Consider the following 26,332-nt stretch of genomic DNA (forward strand, 5'->3'; position numbering starts at 1 on the left):
TTTAAGGCCAGATAATTCTTGAAATTCTTTCAAAATTTTAATCAAATTAGGGAGAGAAGTATGTGGGGAAGTTAGTGTCAGGAGAATATCGTCTGCAAATAAATTTATTTTATGTGTATGGTTATTAATAGTAATACCTAAAATTTCTGCTGATTTTCTAATATTTTCTGCCAAAGGCTCCATTACTATAGCAAATAAGGCAGGGGATATAGGACAGCCCTGCCTAGTACCTCTATGTATTTTTAAATGTGTATTTTTTGGTGCAGGGATTTTCAAAAAGGCTGAGGAGGTGGCATATATTGATTGCAAAGCAGTAACGAAATTTCCCTTAATGCCTCTAGACTCCAATGACTGGAAAAGATATTCCCAGCCAATGGAGTCAAATGCTTTTTCCATATCTAAACTTAATATTTGTAAAGGAATTGAATTTTTGTTTGCAAAATCAATAATATTATTAATTTTTCTAATATTATCTCCAGCCTGTCTACCTGCCACAAAGCCCACCTGATCTTTATCAATCATTTGTGGTAGAATATTATGCAATCTGTTTGCTAAAGTACCTGTTAAAATTTTAAAATCCAAATTCAAAAGTGAAATAGGTCTGTAATTCTTAGGTTGATTGGGATCCCTATCACTTTTAGGTATTACTGTTATTTGTGCTACTGTAAAATCCGAATGTGCTTGTTTACCCGAGGACATGTAGTAATTATATAAAGAAGTTAAATATGGAGTGAGGATATTAATAAATTTTTTATAATATATTCCTGTAAGCCCATCAGGACCTGGTGCTTTTTTAATTTTTAGTTTTAAAATAGTTTGTTTTATTTCTTCTTCAGTTAATGGCTTGTTTAAATTTCCAATTATATCCTCATTTATTTTTGGAAGATTTGCATTTTCTAAGAATAGTTTTAATTTAGATTGATCAGGAGGTGTGTTTTTAGAGTAAAGATGTTCATAAAATTGTAAAAAACTATCATATATCTTTTGTGGGTTTGATGTTAATGTACCCGATGATGTCATTATTTTATGAATCTGATTGAAACGCTGTGTTCCTTTTAGTTTATTTGCTAATAGAGTATCAGGTTTGTTTAGTAACCTATACAATTTAGCCTTAACCCATCTTAACTGTTTTTCTGTATAATTACTGAGAAGGGAATCAATTTCTAATTTAATGTCTCTAATTGACTTTCTTAAAAAAAAGATGGATTTATAGCATTAGCATAGCACAATTTATCAAGTTTATTTTGAAGATTAAACAATGCCATAGACCTTTCCCTCTTAATTTTTGAACTTTTTTTGATAAAGAAACCTCTAATATATGTTTTGTGTGCTAACCATAACATTTCAGGGGTGACCTGAGCGATATTGTTTGTTTCAAAATAAAATCTTAAATTATCCTCTGCTTCTTTTACTATTTGAGAATTGGATAAAATTGATTCATTCAACCTCCATGTATAATGTGACTTTGGTTGATTTGTAATATCCAAAACAGTATATAGCATATCGTGATCAGACCACGACGACGGTATATATCTAGAATAAAAAGTACTTGGAATAAGATTATTACTTAGTAAAGTAATGTCAATCCTTGAATAAATACCATGTGTTTGGGAGAAAAAAGAATATACTCTTGTTAAAGGGTTAAGTTCCCTCCATATGTCAGTAATAAAAAGTTGCTTTAATGAGTTGTTGACCCAATTTCTTTGTTTTTTAGATAGTTTGTCCGGAGTTTTGGAGGTTCTATCTAAATTTGGTGTCATAGTGAAGTTGAAATCTCCACACCAAATTAGATTGTCATAATTTAAACTATTCAATTTCTCAATTATGACTTTAAAAATTTTAAATGGATTTACTGGAGGCAAATAAGAATTTATCAAGCAAACATCTTTCTCTCCCATTTTTCCTAAAAGTATAACAAAGGTACCTTCATTATCTGTAAATTCTTGTATTTCTCTAAAGGATACACTATTTTTAAGCAATATAGTCACCCCTCTATGTTTTTTACTTGCACAAGAAGAGTAAACTCTCGAATATTGCTTATTAAAAATTTTTGGATGTGAAGTAACGGTAAAATGGGTTTCCTGTAGGGCAATAATATCAGGGTTGTATTTTTTATAATCAATGAAAGCCTTAGATCTTTTGTTAGGAGAATTAAATCCCCTGACATTATGGGATAACATTTTAGTCATATTTAGACAAAAGCCATTTATTTAATACAGCTATCCTCGTGAAAATTAGAATGTCAACATTTTTAAAATTTCGGTCAACAAATACAAAAAACAAAAAAACAATAACATAAAACATAACTTTTAATACTGCAGTGGAACAAAATGTTCCTCAATTGGAATAGTTGTGATCAGGATATTAAACTGACCACAAGTATATCCCTTTTGGAGGACATGTATACCAGCAGCTTTAAAATCTATTATGTAAAATAAATATTAATAATGTATTTTATTAAACTAGAATGGTGAAATTATTATTTTTGCTAAAATTTAATATCTAAAAATTGATATTTGTCAACTCTTTTTTCAAATATAAAGAACTATCAAACATAAAACACATATTTCTTTGAATAATACAAAGTAAATTTGACACGTATTCAATATACGTTTTTTAATAATATTCCTCCTATATAATTAAAATACTGCAAAAGTCATAACTCATTGGAATATATAGTGTAAAGTTCGGATAAGATCCAAATTGCACTCCAGAAATAGAAGATATCCATCTTCGCAGGATATGAGATCACTAAAAGTTTCAAGTTCCTTGAATATCTTCATATTTAATATTCCAAAGTTATTGAAGATATAGCTTATCTTACAAACAATATAGATATCAAGCCTTTATAGTCTTGACTTAGAGTTTTTCTTTATCTATCTACCTAAATTAATTGAAAAGGTGTCAGAGTAAACCTCACTAAAATATTTATCCATGGATAAATATAACGGTTCATTTCAGTAAATGAACCAAATTATATGAAAGGGTGCCAGTTTCATCTATAAAAATCAAAAAATTCGAAACAATGTAAAGGTGTCAGTGTAAATACCTAACCTCTAAAATTTGACTTTTTATGAACGTGAAGATACAAATATAATAAGAGTAGAAATTTCTATTCCAATCTACAGATACAACAAAATCTTCTTCACCACTTTCAAAGAACTAGTGGACTAGAATAAAACCATTGTGTTGAGAGCTAAGGAGTTTCATTTCTCTCTTTTCCGAATAAGACAACTAAATTACTAATCTCTCACTTTTGTGAAAAGGTGTTAGAATAAACTATAATAATCTAAATCTAATCTATCTATACTTATTGACAAGGTGTCAGAATATATACTAAACTAATTACACTTACAACCTATTGCTTTTGAAAAGGTGTCAGAGTAGGAGTGATAGATTAGAATCTAGAGCCAACGGTAAGTTTTCTATGTTAAACCATTACACCATTGAAAAACTGGTTACGTTTGCAATTGAAAGAAAAATGACTATAGTTGAAGAAGTAATGGCCCCTAAACTATGTTCTGGGATGAAAGTTACAGCTTCAGTGAAATCCGTTTGCAAATCGGAGTGATAGATTAGAATCTAGAGCCGACAGTAAGTTTTCTATGTTAAAGCATTACACCATTGAAAAACTGGTTACGTTTGCAATTGAAAGAAAAATGACTATAGTTGAAGAAGTAATGGCCCCTAAACTATGTTCTGGGATGAAAGTTACAGCTTCAGTGAAATCCGTTTGCAAATCGGAGTGATAGATTAGAATCTAGAGCCAACGGTAAGTTTTCTATGTTAAACCATTACACCATTGAAAAACTGGTTACGTTTGCAATCGAAAGAAAAATGACTATAGTTGAAGAAGTAATGGCCCCTAAACTATGTTCTGGGATGAAAGTTACAGCTTCAGTGAAATCCGTTTGCAAATCGGAGTGATAGATTAGAATCTAGAGCCGACAGTAAGTTTTCTATGTTAAAGCATTACACCATTGAAAAACTGGTTACGTTTGCAATTGAAAGAAAAATGACTATAGTTGAAGAAGTAATGGCCCCTAAACTATGTTCTGGGATGAAAGTTACAGCTTCAGTGAAATCCGTTTGCAAATCGGAGTGATAGATTAGAATCTAGAGCCAACGGTAAGTTTTCTATGTTAAACCATTACACCATTGAAAAACTGGTTACGTTTGCAATCGAAAGAAAAATGACTATAGTTGAAGAAGTAATGGCCCCTAAACTATGTTCTGGGATGAAAGTTACAGCTTCAGTGAAATCCGTTTGCAAATCGGAGTGATAGATTAGAATCGAGAGCCAACGGTAAGTTTTCTATGTTAAACCATTACACCATTGAAAAACTGGTTACGTTTGCAATCGAAAGAAAAATGACTATAGTTGAAGAGGTAATGGCCCCTAAACTATGTTCTGGGATGAAAAATACAGCTTCAGTGAAATCCGTTTGCACATCGGAGTGATAGATTAGAATCTAGAGCCAATGGTACGTTTTCTATGTTAAACCATTACAGCATTGAAAAACTGGTTACGTTTGCAATCGAAAGAAAAATGACTATAGTTGAAGAGGTAATGGCCCCTAAACTATGTTCTGGGATGAAAAATACAGCTTCAGTGAAATCCGTTTGCAAATCGGAGTGATAGATTAGAATCTAGAGCCAACAGTACGTTTTCTATGTTAAACCATTACACCATTGAAAAACTGGTTACGTTTGCAATCGAAAGAAAAATGACTATAGTTGAAGAGGTAATGGCCCCTAAACTATGTTCTGGGATGAAAAATACAGCTTCAGTGAAATCCGTTTGCAAATCGGAGTGATAGATTAGAATCTAGAGCCAACGGTACATTTTCTATGTTAAACCATTACACCATTGAAAAACTGGTTACGTTTGCAATCGAAAGAAAAATGACTATAGTTGAAGAGGAAATGGCCCCTAAACTATGTTCTGGGATGAAAGTTACAGCTTCAGTGAAATCCGTTTGCAAATCGGAGTGATAGATTAGAATCTAGAGCCAACGGTACGTTTTCTATGTTAAACCATTACACCATTGAGAAACTGGTTACGTTTGCAATCGAAAGAAAAATGACTATAGTTGAAGAGGTAATGGCCCCTAAACTATGTTCTGGGATGAAAGTTACAGCTTCAGTGAAATCCGTTTGCAAATCGGAGTGATAGATTAGAATCTAGAGCCAACGGTAAGTTTTCTATGTTAAACCATTACACCATTGAAAAACTGGTTACGTTTGCAATCGAAAGAAAAATGACTATAGTTGAAGAGGTAATGGCCCCTAAACTATGTTCTGGGATGAAAGTTACAGCTTCAGTGAAATCCGTTTGCAAATCGGAGTGATAGATTAGAATCTAGAGCCAACGGTACGTTATCTATGTTAAACCATTACACCATTGAAAAACTGGTTACGTTTGCAATCGAAAGAAAAATGACTATAGTTGAAGAGGTAATGGCCCCTAAACTATGTTCTGGGATGAAAGTTACAGCTACAGTTAAATCCGTTTGCAAATCGGAGTGATAGATTAGAATCTAGAGCCAACGGTACGTTTTCTATGTTAAACCATTACACCATTGAAAAACTGGTTACGTTTGCAATCGAAAGAAAAATGACTATAGTTGAAGAGGTAATGGCCCCTAAACTATGTTCTGGGATGAAAAATACAGCTTCAGTGAAATCCGTTTGCAAATCGGAGTGATAGGTTAGAATCTAGAGCCAACGGTACGTTTTCTATGTTAAACCATTACACCATTAAAAAAACTGGTTACGTTTGCAATCGAAAGAAAAATGACTATAGTTGAAGAGGTAATGGCCCCTAAACTATGTTCTGGGATGAAAAATACAGCTTCAGTGAAATCCGTTTGCAAATCGGAGTGATAGATTAGAATCTAGAGCCAACGGTACGTTTTCTATGTTAAACCATTGAAAAACTGGTTACGTTTGCAATCGAAAGAAAAATGACTATAGTTGAAGAGGTAATGGCCCCTAAACTATGTTCTGGGATGAAAGTTACAGCTTCAGTGAAATCCGTTTGAAAATCGGAGTGATAGATTAGAATCTAGAGCCAACGGTACGTTTTCTATGTTAAACCATTACACCATTGAAAAACTGGTTACGTTTGCAATCGAAAGAAAAATGACTATAGTTGAAGAGGTAATGGCCCCTAAACTATGTTCTGGGATGAAAGTTACAGCTTCGGTGAAATCCATTTGCAAATCGGAGTGATAGATTAGAATCTAGAGCCAACGGTAAGTTTTCTATGTTAAACCATTACACCATTGAAAAACTGGTTACGTTTGCAATCGAAAGAAAAATGACTATAGTTGAAGAGGTAATGGCCCCTAAACTATGTTCTGGGATGAAAGTTACAGCTTCAGTGAAATCCGTTTGCAAATCGGAGTGATAGATTAGAAACTAGAGCCAACGGTACGTTTTCTATGTTAAACCATTACACCATTGAAAAACTGGTTACGTTTGCAATCGAAAGAAAAATGACTATAGTTGAAGAGGTAATGGCCCCTAAACTATGTTCTGGGATGAAAGTTACAGCTTCAGTGAAATCCGTTTGCAAATTGGAGTGATAGATTAGAATCTAGAGCCAACGGTACGTTTTCTATGTTAAACCATTACACCATTGAAAAACTGGTTACGTTTGCAATCGAAAGAAAAATGACTATAGTTGAAGAGGTAATGGCCCCTAAACTATGTTCTGGGATGAGAGTTACAGCTTCAGTGAAATCCGTTTGCAAATCGGAGTGATAGATTAGAATCTAGAGCCAACGGTAAGTTTTCTATGTTAAACCATTACACCATTGAAAAACTGGTTACGTTTGCAATCGAAAGAAAAATGACTATAGTTGAAGAGGTAATGGCCCCTAAACTATGTTCTGGGATGAAAGTTACAGCTTCAGTGCAATCCGTTTGCAAATCGGAGTGATAGATTAGAATCTAGAGCCAACGGTACGTTATCTATGTTAAACCATTACACCATTGAAAAACTGGTTACGTTTGCAATCGAAAGAAAAATGACTATAGTTGAAGAGGTAATGGCCCCTAAACTATGTTCTGGGATGAAAGTTACAGCTTCAGTTAAATCCGTTTGCAAATCGGAGTGATAGATTAGAATCTAGAGCCAACGGTACGTTTTATATGTTAAACCATTACACCATTGAAAAACTGGTTACGTTTGCAATAGAAAGAAAAATGACTATAGCTGAAGAGGTAATGGCCCCTAAACTATGTTCTGGGATGAAAGTTACAGCTTCAGTGAAATCCGTTTGCAAATTGGAGTGATAGATTAGAATCTAGAGCCAACGGTACGTTTTCTATGGTAAACCATTACACCATTGAAAAACTGGTTACGTTTGCAATCGAAAGAAAAATGACTATAGTTGAAGAGGTAATGGCCCCTAAACTATGTTCTGGGATGAAAAATACAGCTTCAGTGAAATCCGTTTGCAAATCGGAGTGATAGATTAGAATCTAGAGCCAACGGTACGTTTTCTATGTTAAACCATTACACCATTGAAAAACTGGTTACGTTTGCAATCGAAAGAAAAATGACTATAGTTGAAGAGGTAATGGCCCCTAAACTATGTTCTGGGATGAAAAATACAGCTTCAGTGAAATCCGTTTGCAAATCAGAGTGATAGATTACAATCTAGAGCCAACGGTACATTTTCTATGTTAAACCATTACACCATTGAAAAACTGGTTACGTTTGCAATCGTAAGAAAAATGACTATAGTTGAAGAGGAAATGGCCCCTAAACTATGTTCTGGGATGAAAGTTACAGCTTCAGTGAAATCCGTTTGCAAATCGGAGTGATAGATTAAAATCTAGAGCCAACGGTACGTTTTCTATGTTAAACCATTACACCATTGAAAAACTGGTTACGTTTGCAATCGAAAGAAAAATGACTATAGTTGAAGAGGTAATGGCCCCTAAACTATGTTCTGGGATGAAAGTTACAGCTTCAGTGAAATCCGTTTGCAAATAGGAGTGATAGATTAGAATCTAGAGCCAACGGTAAGTTTTCTATGTTAAACCATTACACCATTGAAAAACTGGTTACGTTTGCAATCGAAAGAAAAATGACTATAGTTGAAGAGGTAATGGCCCCTAAACTATGTTCTGGGATGAAAGTTACAGCTTCAGTGAAATCCGTTTGCAAATCGGAGTGATAGATTAGAATCTAGAGCCAACGGTACGTTTTCTATGTTAAACCATTGAAAAACTGGTTACGTTTGCAATCGAAAGAAAAATGACTATAGTTGAAGAGGTAATGGCCCCTAAACTATGTTCTGGGATGAAAGTTACAGCTTCAGTGAAATCCGTTTGCAAATCGGAGTGATAGATTAGAATCTAGAGCCAACGGTACGTTTTCTATGTTAAACCATTACACCATTGAAAAACTGGTTACGTTTGCAATCGAAAGAAAAATGACTATAGTTGAAGAGGTAATGGCCCCTAAACTATGTTCTGGGATGAAAGTTACAGCTTCAGTGAAATCCGTTTGCAAATCGGAGTGATAGATTAGAATCTAGAGCCAACGGTACGTTTTCTATGTTAAACCATTACACCATTGAAAAACTGGTTACGTTTGCAATCGAAAGAAAAATGACTATAGTTGAAGAGGTAATGGCCCCTAAACTATGTTCTGGGATGAGAGTTACAGCTTCAGTGAAATCCGTTTGCAAATCGGAGTGATAGATTAGAATCTAGAGCCAACGGTAAGTTTTCTATGTTAAACCATTACACCATTGAAAAACTGGTTACGTTTGCAATCGAAAGAAAAATGACTATAGTTGAAGAGGTAATGGCCCCTAAACTATGTTCTGGGATGAAAGTTACAGCTTCAGTGCAATCCGTTTGCAAATCGGAGTGATAGATTAGAATCTAGAGCCAACGGTACGTTATCTATGTTAAACCATTACACCATTGAAAAACTGGTTACGTTTGCAATCGAAAGAAAAATGACTATAGTTGAAGAGGTAATGGCCCCTAAACTATGTTCTGGGATGAAAGTTACAGCTTCAGTTAAATCTGTTTGCAAATCGGAGTGATAGATTAGAATCTAGAGCCAACGGTACGTTTTATATGTTAAACCATTACACCATTGAAAAACTGGTTACGTTTGCAATAGAAAGAAAAATGACTATAGCTGAAGAGGTAATGGCCCCTAAACTATGTTCTGGGATGAAAGTTACAGCTTCAGTGAAATCCGTTTGCAAATTGGAGTGATAGATTAGAATCTAGAGCCAACGGTACGTTTTCTATGGTAAACCATTACACCATTGAAAAACTGGTTACGTTTGCAATCGAAAGAAAAATGACTATAGTTGAAGAGGTAATGGCCCCTAAACTATGTTCTGGGATGAAAAATACAGCTTCAGTGAAATCCGTTTGCAAATCGGAGTGATAGATTAGAATCTAGAGCCAACGGTACGTTTTCTATGTTAAACCATTACACCATTGAAAAACTGGTTACGTTTGCAATCGAAAGAAAAATGACTATAGTTGAAGAGGTAATGGCCCCTAAACTATGTTCTGGGATGAAAAATACAGCTTCAGTGAAATCCGTTTGCAAATCAGAGTGATAGATTACAATCTAGAGCCAACGGTACATTTTCTATGTTAAACCATTACACCATTGAAAAACTGGTTACGTTTGCAATCGTAAGAAAAATGACTATAGTTGAAGAGGAAATGGCCCCTAAACTATGTTCTGGGATGAAAGTTACAGCTTCAGTGAAATCCGTTTGCAAATCGGAGTGATAGATTAAAATCTAGAGCCAACGGTACGTTTTCTATGTTAAACCATTACACCATTGAAAAACTGGTTACGTTTGCAATCGAAAGAAAAATGACTATAGTTGAAGAGGTAATGGCCCCTAAACTATGTTCTGGGATGAAAGTTACAGCTTCAGTGAAATCCGTTTGCAAATAGGAGTGATAGATTAGAATCTAGAGCCAACGGTAAGTTTTCTATGTTAAACCATTACACCATTGAAAAACTGGTTACGTTTGCAATCGAAAGAAAAATGACTATAGTTGAAGAGGTAATGGCCCCTAAACTATGTTCTGGGATGAAAGTTACAGCTTCAGTGAAATCCGTTTGCAAATCGGAGTGATAGATTAGAATCTAGAGCCAACGGTACGTTTTCTATGTTAAACCATTACACCATTGAAAAACTGGTTACGTTTGCAATCGAAAGAAAAATGACTATAGTTGAAGAGGTAATGGCCCCTAAACTATGTTCTGGGATGAAAGTTACAGCTTCAGTGAAATCCGTTTGCAAATCGGAGTGATAGATTAGAATCTAGAGCCAACGGTACGTTATCTATGTTAAACCATTACACCATTGAAAAACTGGTTACGTTTGCAATCGAAAGAAAAATGACTATAGTTGAAGAGGTAATGGCCCCTAAACTATGTTCTGGGATGAAAGTTACAGCTTCAGTTAAATCCGTTTGCAAATCGGAGTGATAGATTAGAATCTAGAGCCAACGGTACGTTATCTATGTTAAACCATTACACCATTGAAAAACTGGTTACGTTTGCAATCGAAAGAAAAATGACTATAGTTGAAGAGGTAATGGCCCCTAAACTATGTTCTGGGATGAAAGTTACAGCTACAGTTAAATCCGTTTGCAAATCGGAGTGATAGATTAGAATCTAGAGCCAACGGTACGTTTTCTATGTTAAACCATTACACCATTGAAAAACTGGTTACGTTTGCAATCGAAAGAAAAATGACTATAGTTGAAGAGGTAATGGCCCCTAAACTATGTTCTGGGATGAAAAATACAGCTTCAGTGAAATCCGTTTGCAAATCAGAGTGATAGATTACAATCTAGAGCCAACGGTACATTTTCTATGTTAAACCATTACACCATTGAAAAACTGGTTACGTTTGCAATCGTAAGAAAAATGACTATAGTTGAAGAGGTAATGGCCCCTAAACTATGTTCTGGGATGAAAGTTACAGCTTCAGTTAAATCCGTTTGCAAATCGGAGTGATAGATTAGAATCTAGAGCCAACGGTACGTTATCTATGTTAAACCATTACACCATTGAAAAACTGGTTACGTTTGCAATCGAAAGAAAAATGACTATAGTTGAAGAGGTAATGGCCCCTAAACTATGTTCTGGGATGAAAGTTACAGCTACAGTTAAATCCGTTTGCAAATCGGAGTGATAGATTAGAATCTAGAGCCAACGGTACGTTTTCTATGTTAAACCATTACACCATTGAAAAACTGGTTACGTTTGCAATCGAAAGAAAAATGACTATAGTTGAAGAGGTAATGGCCCCTAAACTATGTTCTGGGATGAAAAATACAGCTTCAGTGAAATCCGTTTGCAAATCAGAGTGATAGATTACAATCTAGAGCCAACGGTACATTTTCTATGTTAAACCATTACACCATTGAAAAACTGGTTACGTTTGCAATCGTAAGAAAAATGACTATAGTTGAAGAGGAAATGGCCCCTAAACTATGTTCTGGGATGAAAGTTACAGCTTCAGTGAAATCCGTTTGCAAATCGGAGTGATAGATTAAAATCTAGAGCCAACGGTACGTTTTCTATGTTAAACCATTACACCATTGAAAAACTGGTTACGTTTGCAATCGAAAGAAAAATGACTATAGTTGAAGAGGTAATGGCCCCTAAACTATGTTCTGGGATGAAAGTTACAGCTTCAGTGAAATCCGTTTGCAAATAGGAGTGATAGATTAGAATCTAGAGCAGTGGTTCCCAACCTTTTCCGGCCCGGGGAACACTGTCTGACCAAATTTTTCTCCGGGGAACGGCGCGCGGGGGGGATGCGGCCCCCGGTTGTTTGCGCGACCTAGTGGACAGTGCCGTGCGCAGCAGGCTATGGGGGTGGGGTGGGGGGGGTCTGGGGTGCGGCTGCATAGCTAGCATAGTTGCCCCAGTGTAGGGAGTTTAGTTGCCTCAGTGTAGCTAGTATAGTGCCCCAGTATAGCCAGTAGAGTGCCCCAGTATAGCCAGAATAGTGCCCCAGTATAGCTAGTATAGTGCCCCAGTATAGCTAGTATAGTGCCCCAGTATAGCAAGTATAGTGCCCCAGTATAGTACCCCAGTATAGCCCCCCAGTATAGCTAGTACAGTGCCCCAGTATAGCCAGTATAGTGCCCCAGTATAGCCAGTATAGTGCCCCAGTATAGCCAGTATAGTGCCCCAGTATAGCCAGTATAGTGCCCCATTATAGCCAGTATAGTGCCCCAGTATAGCCAGAATAGTGCCCCAGTATAGTGCCCCAGTATAGCTAGTATAGTGCCCCAGTATAGCAAGTTTAGTGCCCCAGTATAGCCAGTATAGTGCCCCAGTATAGCCAGTTTAGTGCCCCAGGATAGCCAGTATAGTGCCCCCCGCCCGTCCACGCCGCTGTTATTACCTTAAAAGCTGCCGCTCTCCCCTCTCCGGCGCGTGTATAGTCAAGCAGCGTATCTCCGGCTGCTCTGTGTGATGCGGAAGGAAGCAGGGCAGCGGCTTCCTGTAACGGCGATATGTATCGCCGTTACTATGGTAACCGAGACCTGCCTCCTGCGCATCACATACAGAGCAGCCGGGAGATACGCTGCTAGAATAAATACATGCGCTGGAGAGGGGAGAGCGGCCGCTGCTAAGGTAATAACAGCGGCAGCCGCGGGGACGGGTGAGAGGGGGATAAGAGGACGGCACACCAGGCAACGTTCCGCGGCACACTAGTGTGCCGCGGAACACTGGTTGAAAAACGCTGATCTAGAGCCAACGGTAAGTTTTCTATGTTAAACCATTACACCATTGAAAAACTGGTTACGTTTGCAATCGAAAGAAAAATGACTATAGTTGAAGAGGTAATGGCCCCTAAACTATGTTCTGGGATGAAAGTTACAGCTTCAGTGAAATCCGTTTGCAAATCGGAGTGATAGATTAGAATCTAGAGCCAACGGTACGTTTTCTATGTTAAACCATTGAAAAACTGGTTACGTTTGCAATCGAAAGAAAAATGACTATAGTTAAAGAGGTAATGGCCCCTAAACTATGTTCTGGGATGAAAGTTACAGCTTCAGTGAAATCCGTTTGCAAATCGGAGTGATAGATTAGAATCTAGAGCCAACGGTACGTTTTCTATGTTAAACCATTACACCATTGAAAAACTGGTTACGTTTGCAATCGAAAGAAAAATGACTATAGTTGAAGAGGTAATGGCCCCTAAACTATGTTCTGGGATGAAAGTTACAGCTTCAGTGAAATCCGTTTGCAAATCGGAGTGATAGATTAGAATCTAGAGCCAACGGTACGTTATCTATGTTAAACCATTACACCATTGAAAAACTGGTTACGTTTGCAATCGAAAGAAAAATGACTATAGTTGAAGAGGTAATGGCCCCTAAACTATGTTCTGGGATGAAAGTTACAGCTACAGTTAAATCCGTTTGCAAATCGGAGTGATAGATTAGAATCTAGAGCCAACGGTACGTTTTCTATGTTAAACCATTACACCATTGAAAAACTGGTTACGTTTGCAATCGAAAGAAAAATGACTATAGTTGAAGAGGTAATGGCCCCTAAACTATGTTCTGGGATGAAAAATACAGCTTCAGTGAAATCCGTTTGCAAATCGGAGTGATAGATTAGAATCTAGAGCCAACGGTACGTTTTCTATGTTAAACCATTACACCATTGAAAAACTGGTTACGTTTGCAATCGAAAGAAAAATGACTATAGTTGAAGAGGTAATGGCCCCTAAACTATGTTCTGGGATGAAAGTTACAGCTTCAGTGAAATCCGTTTGCAAATCGGAGTGATAGATTAGAATGTAGAGCCAACGGTACGTTTTCTATGTTAAACCATTACACCATTGAAAAACTGGTTACGTTTGCAATCGAAAGAAAAATGACTATAGTTGAAGAGGTAATGGCCCCTAAACTATGTTCTGGGATGAAAGTTACAGCTTCAGTGAAATCCGTTTGCAAATCGGAGTGATAGATTAGAATCTAGAGCCAACGGTACGTTTTCTATGTTAAACCATTGAAAAACTGGTTACGTTTGCAATCGAAAGAAAAATGACTATAGTTGAAGAGGTAATGGCCCCTAAACTATGTTCTGGGATGAAAGTTACAGCTTCAGTGAAATCAGTTTGCAAATCGGAGTGATAGATTAGAATCTAGAGCCAACGGTACGTTTTCTATGTTAAACCATTACACCATTGAAAAACTGGTTACGTTTGCAATCGAAAGAAAAATGACTATAGTTGAAGAGGTAATGGCCCCTAAACTATGTTCTGGGATGAAAGTTACAGCTTCGGTGAAATCCGTTTGCAAATCGGAGTGATAGATTAGAATCTAGAGCCAACGGTAAGTTTTCTATGTTAAACCATTACACCATTGAAAAACTGGTTACGTTTGCAATCGAAAGAAAAATGACTATAGTTGAAGATGTAATGGCCCCTAAACTATGTTCTGGGATGAAAGTTACAGCTTCAGTGAAATCCGTTTGCAAATCGGAGTGATAGATTAGAATCTAGAGCCAACAATACGTTTTCTATGTTAAACCATTACACCATTGAAAAACTGGTTACGTTTGCAATCGAAAGAAAAATGACTATAGTTGAAGAGGTAATGGCCCCTAAACTATGTTCTGGGATGAAAGTTACAGCTTCAGTGAAATCCGTTTGCAAATCGGAGTGATAGATTAGAATCTAGAGCCAACGGTAAGTTTTCTATGTTAAACCATTACACCATTGAAAAACTGGTTACGTTTGCAATCGAAAGAAAAATGACTATAGTTGAAGAGGTAATGGCCCCTAAACTATGTTCTGGGATGAAAGTTACAGCTTAAGTGAAATCCATTTGCAAATCGGAGTGATAGATTAGAATCTAGAGCCAACGGTACGTTTTCTATGTTAAAACCATTACACCATTGAAAAACTGGTTACGTTTGCAATCGAAAGAAAAATGACTATAGTTGAAGAGGTAATGGCCCCTAAACTATGTTCTGGGATGAAAGTTACAGCTTCAGTGAAATCCGTTTGCAAATCGGAGTGATAGATTAGAATCTAGAGCCAACGGTACGTTTTCTATGTTAAACCATTACACCATTGAAAAACTGGTTACGTTTGCAATCGAAAGAAAAATGACTATAGTTGAAGAGGTAATGGCCCCTAAACTATGTTCTGGGATGAAAGTTACAGCTTCAGTGAAATCCGTTTGCAAATCGGAGTGATAGATTAGAATCTAGAGCCAACGGTACGTTTTCTATGTTAAACCATTACACCATTGAAAAACTGGTTACGTTTGCAATCGAAAGAAAAATGACTATAGTTGAAGAGGTAATGGCCCCTAAACTATGTTCTGGGATGAAAAATACAGCTTCAGTGAAATCCGTTTGCAAATCGGAGTGATAGATTAGAATCTAGAGCCAACAGTACGTTTTCTATGTTAAACCATTACACCATTGAAAAACTGGTTACGTTTGCAATCGAAAGAAAAATGACTATAGTTGAAGAGGTAATGGCCCCTAAACTATGTTCTGGGATGAAAAATACAGCTTCAGTGAAATCCGTTTGCAAATCGGAGTGATAGATTAGAATCTAGAGCCAACGGTACATTTTCTATGTTAAACCATTACACCATTAAAAAACTGGTTACGTTTGCAATCGAAAGAAAAATGACTATAGTTGAAGAGGAAATGGCCCCTAAACTATGTTCTGGGATGAAAGTTACAGCTTCAGTGAAATCCGTTTGCAAATCGGAGTGATAGATTAGAATCTAGAGCCAACGGTACGTTTTCTATGTTAAACCATTACACCATTGAAAAACTGGTTACGTTTGCAATCGAAAGAAAAATGACTATAGTTGAAGAGGTAATGGCCCCTAAACTATGTTCTGGGATGAAAGTTACAGCTTCAGTGAAATCCGTTTGCAAATCGGAGTGATAGATTAGAATCTAGAGCCAACGGTACGTTTTCTATGTTAAACCATTGAAAAACTGGTTACGTTTGCAATCGAAAGAAAAATGACTATAGTTGAAGAGGTAATGGCCCCTAAACTATGTTCTGGGATGAAAGTTACAGCTTCAGTGAAATCCGTTTGCAAATCGGAGTGATAGATTAGAATCTAGAGCCAACGGTACGTTTTCTATGTTAAACCATTACACCATTGAAAAACTGGTTACGTTTGCAATCGAAAGAAAAATGACTATAGTTGAAGAGGTAATGGCCCCTAAACTATGTTCTGGGATGAAAGTTACAGCTTCAGTGAAATCCGTTTGCAAATCGGAGTGATAGATTAGAATCTAGAGCCAACGGTACGTTTTCTATGTTAAACCATTACACCATTGAAAAACTGGTTACGTTTGCAATCGAAAGAAAAATGGCTATAGTTGAAGAGGTAATGGCCCCTAAACTATGTTCTGGGATGAAAGTTACAGCTTCAGTGAAATCGGTTTGCAAATCGGAGTGATAGATTAGAATCTAGAGCCAACGCTAAGTTATCTATGTTAAACCATTACACCATTGAAAAACTGGTTACGTTTGCAATCGAAAGAAAAATGACTATAGTTGAAGAGGTAATGGCCCCTAAACTATGTTCTGGGATGAAAGTTACAGCTACAGTTAAATCCGTTTGCAAATCGGAGTGATAGATTAGAATCTAGAGCCAACGGTACGTTTTCTATGTTAAACCATTACACCATTGAAAAACTGGTTACGTTTGCAATCGAAAGAAAAATGACTATAGTTGAAGAGGTAATGGCCCCTAAACTATGTTCTGGGATGAAAAATACAGCTTCAGTGAAATCCGTTTGCAAATCGGAGTGATAGATTAGAATCTAGAGCCAACGGTACGTTTTCTATGTTAAACCATTACACCATTGAAAAACTGGTTACGTTTGCAATCGAAAGAAAAATGACTATAGTTGAAGAGGTAATGGCCCCTAAACTATGTTCTGGGATGAAAAATACAGCTTCAGTGAAATCCGTTTGCAAATCGGAGTGATAGATTAGAATCTAGAGCCAACGGTACGTTTTCTATGTTAAACCATTACACCATTGAAAAACTGGTTACGTTTGCAATCGAAAGAAAAATGACTATAGTTGAAGAGGTAATGGCCCCTAAACTATGTTCTGGGATGAAAAATACAGCTTCAGTGAAATCCGTTTGCAAATCGGAGTGATAGATTAGAATCTAGAGCCAACGGTACATTTTCTATGTTAAACCATTACACCATTGAAAAACTTGTTACGTTTGCAATCGAAAGAAAAATGACTATAGTTGAAGAGGAAATGGCCCCTAAACTATGTTCTGGGATGAAAGTTACAGCTTCAGTGAAATCCGTTTGCAAATCGGAGTGATAGATTAGAATCTAGAGCCAACGGTACGTTTTCTATGTTAAACCATTACACCATTGAAAAACTGGTTACGTTTGCAATCAAAAGAAAAATGACTATAGTTGAAGAGGTAATGGCCCCTAAACTATGTTCTGGGATGAAAGTTACAGCTTCAGAGAAATTCTTTTGCAAATCGGAGTAATAGATTAGAATCTAGAGCCAACGGTATGTTTTCTATGTTAAACCATTACACCATTGAAAAACTGGTTACGTTTGCAATCGAAAGAAAAATGACTATAGTTGAAGAGGTAATGGCCCCTAAACTATGTTCTGGGATGAAAGTTACAGCTTCAGTGAAATCCGTTTGCAAATCGGAGTGATAGATTAGAATCTAGAGCCAACGGTACGTTTTCTATGTTAAACCATTGAAAAACTGGTTACGTTTGCAATCGAAAGAAAAATGACTATAGTTGAAGAGGTAATGGCCCCTAAACTATGTTCTGGGATGAAAGTTACAGCTTCAGTGAAATCCGTTTGCAAATCGGAGTGATAGATTAGAATCTAGAGCCAACGGTACGTTTTCTATGTTAAACCATTACACCATTGAAAAACTGGTTACGTTTGCAATCGAAAGAAAAATGACTATAGTTGAAGAGGTAATGGCCCCTAAACTATGTTCTGGGATGAAAGTTACAGCTTCGGTGAAATCCGTTTGCAAATCGGAGTGATAGATTAGAATCTAGAGCCAACGGTAAGTTTTCTATGTTAAACCATTACACCATTGAAAAACTGGTTACGTTTGCAATCGAAAGAAAAATGACTATAGTTGAAGAGGTAATGGCCCCTAAACTATGTTCTGGGATGAAAGTTACAGCTTCAGTGAAATCCGTTTGCAAATCGGAGTGATAGATTAGAATCTAGAGCCAACAATACGTTTTCTATGTTAAACCATTACACCATTGAAAAACTGGTTACGTTTGCAATCGAAAGAAAAATGACTATAGTTGAAGAGGTAATGGCCCCTAAACTATGTTCTGGGATGAAAGTTACAGCTTCAGTGAAATCCGTTTGCAAATCGGAGTGATAGATTAGAATCTAGAGCCAACGGTACGTTTTCTATGTTAAACCATTACACCATTGAAAAACTGGTTACGTTTGCAATCGAAAGAAAAATGACTATAGTTGAAGAGGTAATGGCCCCTAAACTATGTTCTGGGATGAAAGTTACAGCTTCAGTGAAATCCGTTTGCAAATTGGAGTGATAGATTAGAATCTAGAGCCAACGGTAAGTTTTCTATGTTAAACCATTACACCATTGAAAAACTGGTTACGTTTGCAATCGAAAGAAAAATGACTATAGTTGAAGAGGTAATGGCCCCTAAACTATGTTCTGGGATGAAAGTTACAGCTTCAGTGAAATCCGTTTGCAAATCGGAGTGATAGATTAGAATCTAGAGCCAACGGTACGTTTTCTATGTTAAACCATTACACCATTGAAAAACTGGTTACGTTTGCAATCGAAAGAAAAATGACTATAGTTGAAGAGGTAATGGCCCCTAAACTATGTTCTGGGATGAAAAATACAGCTTCAGTGAAATCCGTTTGCAAATCGGAGTGATAGATTAGAATCTAGAGCCAACTGTACATTTTCTATGTTAAACCATTACACCATTGAAAAACTGGTTACGTTTGCAATCGAAAGAAAAATGACTATAGTTGAAGAGGTAATGGCCCCTAAACTATGTTCTGGGATAAAAAATACAGCTTCAGTGAAATCCGTTTGCAAATCGGAGTGATAGATTAGAGTCTAGAGCCAACAGTACGTTTTCTATGTTAAACCATTACACCATTGAAAAACTGGTTACGTTTGCAATCGAAAGAAAAATGACTATAGTTGAAGAGGTAATGGCCCCTAAACTATGTTCTGGGATGAAAAATACAGCTTCAGTGAAATCCGTTTGCAAATCGGAGTGATAGATTAGAATCTAGAGCCAACGGTACATTTTCTATGTTAAACCATTACACCATTGAAAAACTGGTTACGTTTGCAATCGAAAGAAAAATGACTATAGTTGAAGAGGAAATGGCCCCTAAACTATGTTCTGGGATGAAAGTTACAGCTTCAGTGAAATCCGTTTGCAAATCGGAGTGATAGATTAGAATCTAGAGCCAACGGTACGTTTTCTATGTTAAACCATTACACCATTGAAAAACTGGTTACGTTTGCAATCGAAAGAAAAATGACTATAGTTGAAGAGGTAATGGCCCCTAAACTATGTTCTGGGATGAAAGTTACAGCTTCAGTGAAATCCGTTTGCAAATCGGAGTGATAGATTAGAATCTAGAGCCAACGGTACGTTTTCTATGTTAAACCATTGAAAAACTGGTTACGTTTGCAATCGAAAGAAAAATGACTATAGTTGAAGAGGTAATGGCCCCTAAACTATGTTCTGGGATGAAAGTTACAGCTTCAGTGAAATCCGTTTGCAAATCGGAGTGATAGATTAGAATCTAGAGCCAACGGTACGTTTTCTATGTTAAACCATTACACCATTGAAAAACTGGTTACGTTTGCAATCGAAAGAAAAATGACTATAGTTGAAGAGGTAATGGCCCCTAAACTATGTTCTGGGATGAAAGTTACAGCTTCAGTGAAATCCGTTTGCAAATCGGAGTGATAGATTAGAATCTAGAGCCAACGGTACGTTTTCTATGTTAAACCATTACACCATTGAAAAACTGGTTACGTTTGCAATCGAAAGAAAAATGACTATAGTTGAAGAGGTAATGGCCCCTAAACTATGTTCTGGGATGAAAGTTACAGCTTCAGTTAAATCCGTTTGCAAATCGGAGTGATAGATTAGAATCTAGAGCCAACGGTACGTTTTATATGTTAAACCAGTACACCATTGAAAAACTGGTTACGTTTGCAATCGAAAGAAAAATGACTATAGTTGAAGAGGTAATGGCCCCTAAACTATGTTCTGGGATGAAAGTTACAGCTTCAGTGAAATCCGTTTGCAAATCGGAGTGATAGATTAGAATCTAGAGCCAACGGTACGTTTTCTATGTTAAACCATTACACCATTGAAAAACTGGTTACGTTTGCAATCGAAAGAAAAATGACTATAGTTGAAGAGGTAATGGCCCCTAAACTATGTTCTGGGATGAAAAATACAGCTTCAGTGAAATCCGTTTGCAAATCGGAGTGATAGATTAGAATCTAGAGCCAACGGTACGTTTTCTATGTTAAACCATTGAAAAACTGGTTACGTTTGCAATCGAAAGAAAAATGACTATAGTTGAAGAGGTAATGGCCCCTAAACTATGTTCTGGGATGAAAGTTACAGCTTCAGTGAAATCCGTTTGCAAATCGGAGTGATAGATTAGAATCTAGAGCCAACGGTACGTTTTCTATGTTAAACCATTACACCATTGAAAAACTGGTTACGTTTGCAATCGAAAGAAAAATGACTATAGTTGAAGAGGTAATGGCCCCTAAACTATGTTCTGGGATGAAAGTTACAGCTTCAGTGAAATCCGTTTGCAAATCGGAGTGATAGATTAGAATCTAGAGCCAACGGTACGTTTTCTATGTTAAACCATTACACCATTGAAAAACTGGTTACGTTTGCAATCGAAAGAAAAATGGCTATAGTTGAAGAGGTAATGGCCCCTAAACTATGTTCTGGGATGAAAGTTACAGCTTCAGTGAAATCGGTTTGCAAATCGGAGTGATAGATTAGAATCTAGAGCCAACGCTACGTTATCTATGTTAAACCATTACACCATTGAAAAACTGGTTACGTTTGCAATCGAAAGAAAAATGACTATAGTTGAAGAGGTAATGGCCCCTAAACTATGTTCTGGGATGAAAGTTACAGCTACAGTTAAATCCGTTTGCAAATCGGAGTGATAGATTAGAATCTAGAGCCAACGGTACGTTTTCTATGTTAAACCATTACACCATTGAAAAACTGGTTACGTTTGCAATCGAAAGAAAAATGACTATAGTTGAAGAGGTAATGGCCCCTAAACTATGTTCTGGGATGAAAAATACAGCTTCAGTGAAATCCGTTTGCAAATCGGAGTGATAGATTAGAATCTAGAGCCAACGGTACGTTTTCTATGTTAAACCATTACACCATTGAAAAACTGGTTACGTTTGCAATCGAAAGAAAAATGACTATAGTTGAAGAGGTAATGGCCCCTAAACTATGTTCTGGGATGAAAAATACAGCTTCAGTGAAATCCGTTTGCAAATCGGAGTGATAGATTAGAATCTAGAGCCAACGGTACGTTTTCTATGTTAAACCATTACACCATTGAAAAACTGGTTACGTTTGCAATCGACAGAAAAATGACTATAGTTGAAGAGGTAATGGCCCCTAAACTATGTTCTGGGATGAAAAATACAGCTTCAGTGAAATCCGTTTGCAAATCGGAGTGATAGATTAGAATCTAGAGCCAACGGTACATTTTCTATGTTAAACCATTACACCATTGAAAAACTTGTTACGTTTGCAATCGAAAGAAAAATGACTATAGTTGAAGAGGAAATGGCCCCTAAACTATGTTCTGGGATGAAAGTTACAGCTTCAGTGAAATCCGTTTGCAAATCGGAGTGATAGATTAGAATCTAGAGCCAACGGTACGTTTTCTATGTTAAACCATTACACCATTGAAAAACTGGTTACGTTTGCAATCAAAAGAAAAATGACTATAGTTGAAGAGGTAATGGCCCCTAAACTATGTTCTGGGATGAAAGTTACAGCTTCAGAGAAAATCTTTTGCAAATCGGAGTAATAGATTAGAATCTAGAGCCAACGGTATGTTTTCTATGTTAAACCATTACACCATTGAAAAACTGGTTACGTTTGCAATCGAAAGAAAAATGACTATAGTTGAAGAGGTAATGGCCCCTAAACTATGTTCTGGGATGAAAGTTACAGCTTCAGTGAAATCCGTTTGCAAATCGGAGTGATAGATTAGAATCTAGAGCCAACGGTACGTTTTCTATGTTAAACCATTGAAAAACTGGTTACGTTTGCAATCGAAAGAAAAATGACTATAGTTGAAGAGGTAATGGCCCCTAAACTATGTTCTGGGATGAAAGTTACAGCTTCAGTGAAATCCGTTTGCAAATCGGAGTGATAGATTAGAATCTAGAGCCAACGGTACGTTTTCTATGTTAAACCATTACACCATTGAAAAACTGGTTACGTTTGCAATCGAAAGAAAAATGACTATAGTTGAAGAGGTAATGGCCCCTAAACTATGTTCTGGGATGAAAGTTACAGCTTCGGTGAAATCCGTTTGCAAATCGGAGTGATAGATTAGAATCTAGAGCCAACGGTAAGTTTTCTATGTTAAACCATTACACCATTGAAAAACTGGTTACGTTTGCAATCGAAAGAAAAATGACTATAGTTGAAGAGGTAATGGCCCCTAAACTATGTTCTGGGATGAAAGTTACAGCTTCAGTGAAATCCGTTTGCAAATCGGAGTGATAGATTAGAATCTAGAGCCAACAATACGTTTTCTATGTTAAACCATTACACCATTGAAAAACTGGTTACGTTTGCAATCGAAAGAAAAATGACTATAGTTGAAGAGGTAATGGCCCCTAAACTATGTTCTGGGATGAAAGTTACAGCTTCAGTGAAATCCGTTTGCAAATCGGAGTGATAGATTAGAATCTAGAGCCAACGGTACGTTTTCTATGTTAAACCATTACACCATTGAAAAACTGGTTACGTTTGCAATCGAAAGAAAAATGACTATAGTTGAAGAGGTAATGGCCCCTAAACTATGTTCTGGGATGAAAGTTACAGCTTCAGTGAAATCCGTTTGCAAATTGGAGTGATAGATTAGAATCTAGAGCCAACGGTAAGTTTTCTATGTTAAACCATTACACCATTGAAAAACTGGTTACGTTTGCAATCGAAAGAAAAATGACTATAGTTGAAGAGGTAATGGCCCCTAAACTATGTTCTGGGATGAAAGTTACAGCTTCAGTGAAATCCGTTTGCAAATCGGAGTGATAGATTAGAATCTAGAGCCAACGGTACGTTTTCTATGTTAAACCATTACACCATTGAAAAACTGGTTACGTTTGCAATCGAAAGAAAAATGACTATAGTTGAAGAGGTAATGGCCCCTAAACTATGTTCTGGGATGAAAAATACAGCTTCAGTGAAATCCGTTTGCAAATCGGAGTGATAGATTAGAATCTAGAGCCAACTGTACATTTTCTATGTTAAACCATTACACCATTGAAAAACTGGTTACGTTTGCAATCGAAAGAAAAATGACTATAGTTGAAGAGGTAATGGCCCCTAAACTATGTTCTGGGATAAAAAATACAGCTTCAGTGAAATCCGTTTGCAAATCGGAGTGATAGATTAGAGTCTAGAGCCAACAGTACGTTTTCTATGTTAAACCATTACACCATTGAAAAACTGGTTACGTTTGCAATCGAAAGAAAAATGACTATAGTTGAAGAGGTAATGGCCCCTAAACTATGTTCTGGGATGAAAAATACAGCTTCAGTGAAATCCGTTTGCAAATCGGAGTGATAGATTAGAATCTAGAGCCAACGGTACATTTTCTATGTTAAACCATTACACCATTGAAAAACTGGTTACGTTTGCAATCGAAAGAAAAATGACTATAGTTGAAGAGGAAATGGCCCCTAAACTATGTTCTGGGATGAAAGTTACAGCTTCAGTGAAATCCGTTTGCAAATCGGAGTGATAGATTAGAATCTAGAGCCAACGGTACGTTTTCTATGTTAAACCATTACACCATTGAAAAACTGGTTACGTTTGCAATCGAAAGAAAAATGACTATAGTTGAAGAGGTAATGGCCCCTAAACTATGTTCTGGGATGAAAGTTACAGCTTCAGTGAAATCCGTTTGCAAATCGGAGTGATAGATTAGAATCTAGAGCCAACGGTACGTTTTCTATGTTAAACCATTGAAAAACTGGTTACGTTTGCAATCGAAAGAAAAATGACTATAGTTGAAGAGGTAATGGCCCCTAAACTATGTTCTGGGATGAAAGTTACAGCTTCAGTGAAATCCGTTTGCAAATCGGAGTGATAGATTAGAATCTAGAGCCAACGGTACGTTTTCTATGTTAAACCATTACACCATTGAAAAACTGGTTACGTTTGCAATCGAAAGAAAAATGACTATAGTTGAAGAGGTAATGGCCCCTAAACTATGTTCTGGGATGAAAGTTACAGCTTCGGTGAAATCCGTTTGCAAATCGGAGTGATAGATTAGAATCTAGAGCCAACGGTACGTTTTCTATGTTAAACCATTACACCATTGAAAAACTGGTTACGTTTGCAATCGAAAGAAAAATGACTATAGTTGAAGAGGTAATGGCCCCTAAACTATGTTCTGGGATGAAAGTTACAGCTTCAGTGAAATCCGTTTGCAAATCGGAGTGATAGATTAGAATCTAGAGCCAACGGTACGTTTTCTATGTTAAACCATTACACCATTGAAAAACTGGTTACGTTTGCAATCGAAAGAAAAATGACTATAGTTGAAGAGGTAATGGCCCCTAAACTATGTTCTGGGATGAAAGTTACAGCTTCAGTTAAATCCGTTTGCAAATCGGAGTGATAGATTAGAATCTAGAGCCAACGGTACGTTTTATATGTTAAACCAGTACACCATTGAAAAACTGGTTACGTTTGCAATCGAAAGAAAAATGACTATAGTTGAAGAGGTAATGGCCCCTAAACTATGTTCTGGGATGAAAGTTACAGCTTCAGTGAAATCCGTTTGCAAATCGGAGTGATAGATTAGAATCTAGAGCCAACGGTACGTTTTCTATGTTAAACCATTACACCATTGAAAAACTGGTTACGTTTGCAATCGAAAGAAAAATGACTATAGTTGAAGAGGTAATGGCCCCTAAACTATGTTCTGGGATGAAAAATACAGCTTCAGTGAAATCCGTTTGCAAATCGGAGTGATAGATTAGAATCTAGAGCCAACGGTACGTTTTCTATGTTAAACCATTACACCATTGAAAAACTGGTTACGTTTGCAATCGAAAGAAAAATGACTATAGTTGAAGAGGTAATGGCCCCTAAACTATGTTCTGGGATGAAAAATACAGCTTCAGTGAAATCCGTTTGAAATCGGAGTGATAGATTAGAATCTAGAGCCAACGGTACATTTTCTATGTTAAACCATTACACCATTGAAAAACTGGTTACGTTTGCAATCGAAACAAAAATGACTATAGTTGAAGAGGAAATGGCCCCTAAACTATGTTCTGGGATGAAAGTTACAGCTTCAGTGAAATCCGTTTGCAAATCGGAGTGATAGATTAGAATCTAGAGCCAACGGTACGTTTTCTATGTTAAACCATTACACCATTGAAAAATTGGTTACGTTTGCAATCGAAAGAAAAATGACTATAGTTGAAGAGGTAATGGCCCCTAAACTATGTTCTGGGATGAAAGTTACAGCTTCAGTGAAATCCGTTTGCAAATCGGAGTGATAGATTAGAATCTAGAGCCAACGGTACGTTTTCTATGTTAAACCATTACACCATTGAAAAACTGGTTACGTTTGCAATCGAAAGAAAAATGACTATAGTTGAAGAGGTAATGGCCCCTAAACTATGTTCTGGGATGAAAGTTACAGCTTCAGTGAAATCCGTTTGCAAATCGGAGTGATAGATTAGAATCTAGAGCCAACGGTACTTTTTCTATGTTAAACCATTACACCATTGAAAAACTGGTTACGTTTGCAATCGAAACAAAAATGACTATAGTTGAAGAGGAAATGGCCCCTAAACTATGTTCTGGGATAAAAGTTACAGCTTCAGTGAAATCCGTTTGCAAATCGGAGTGATAGATTAGAATCTAGAGCCAACGGTACGTTTTCTATGTTAAACCATTACACCATTGAAAAATTGGTTACGTTTGCAATCGAAAGAAAAATGACTATAG

Source organism: Hyperolius riggenbachi, chromosome 5 (assembly GCF_040937935.1).
Source record: "Hyperolius riggenbachi isolate aHypRig1 chromosome 5, aHypRig1.pri, whole genome shotgun sequence".
Taxonomy (NCBI): Eukaryota; Metazoa; Chordata; class Amphibia; order Anura; family Hyperoliidae; genus Hyperolius; species Hyperolius riggenbachi.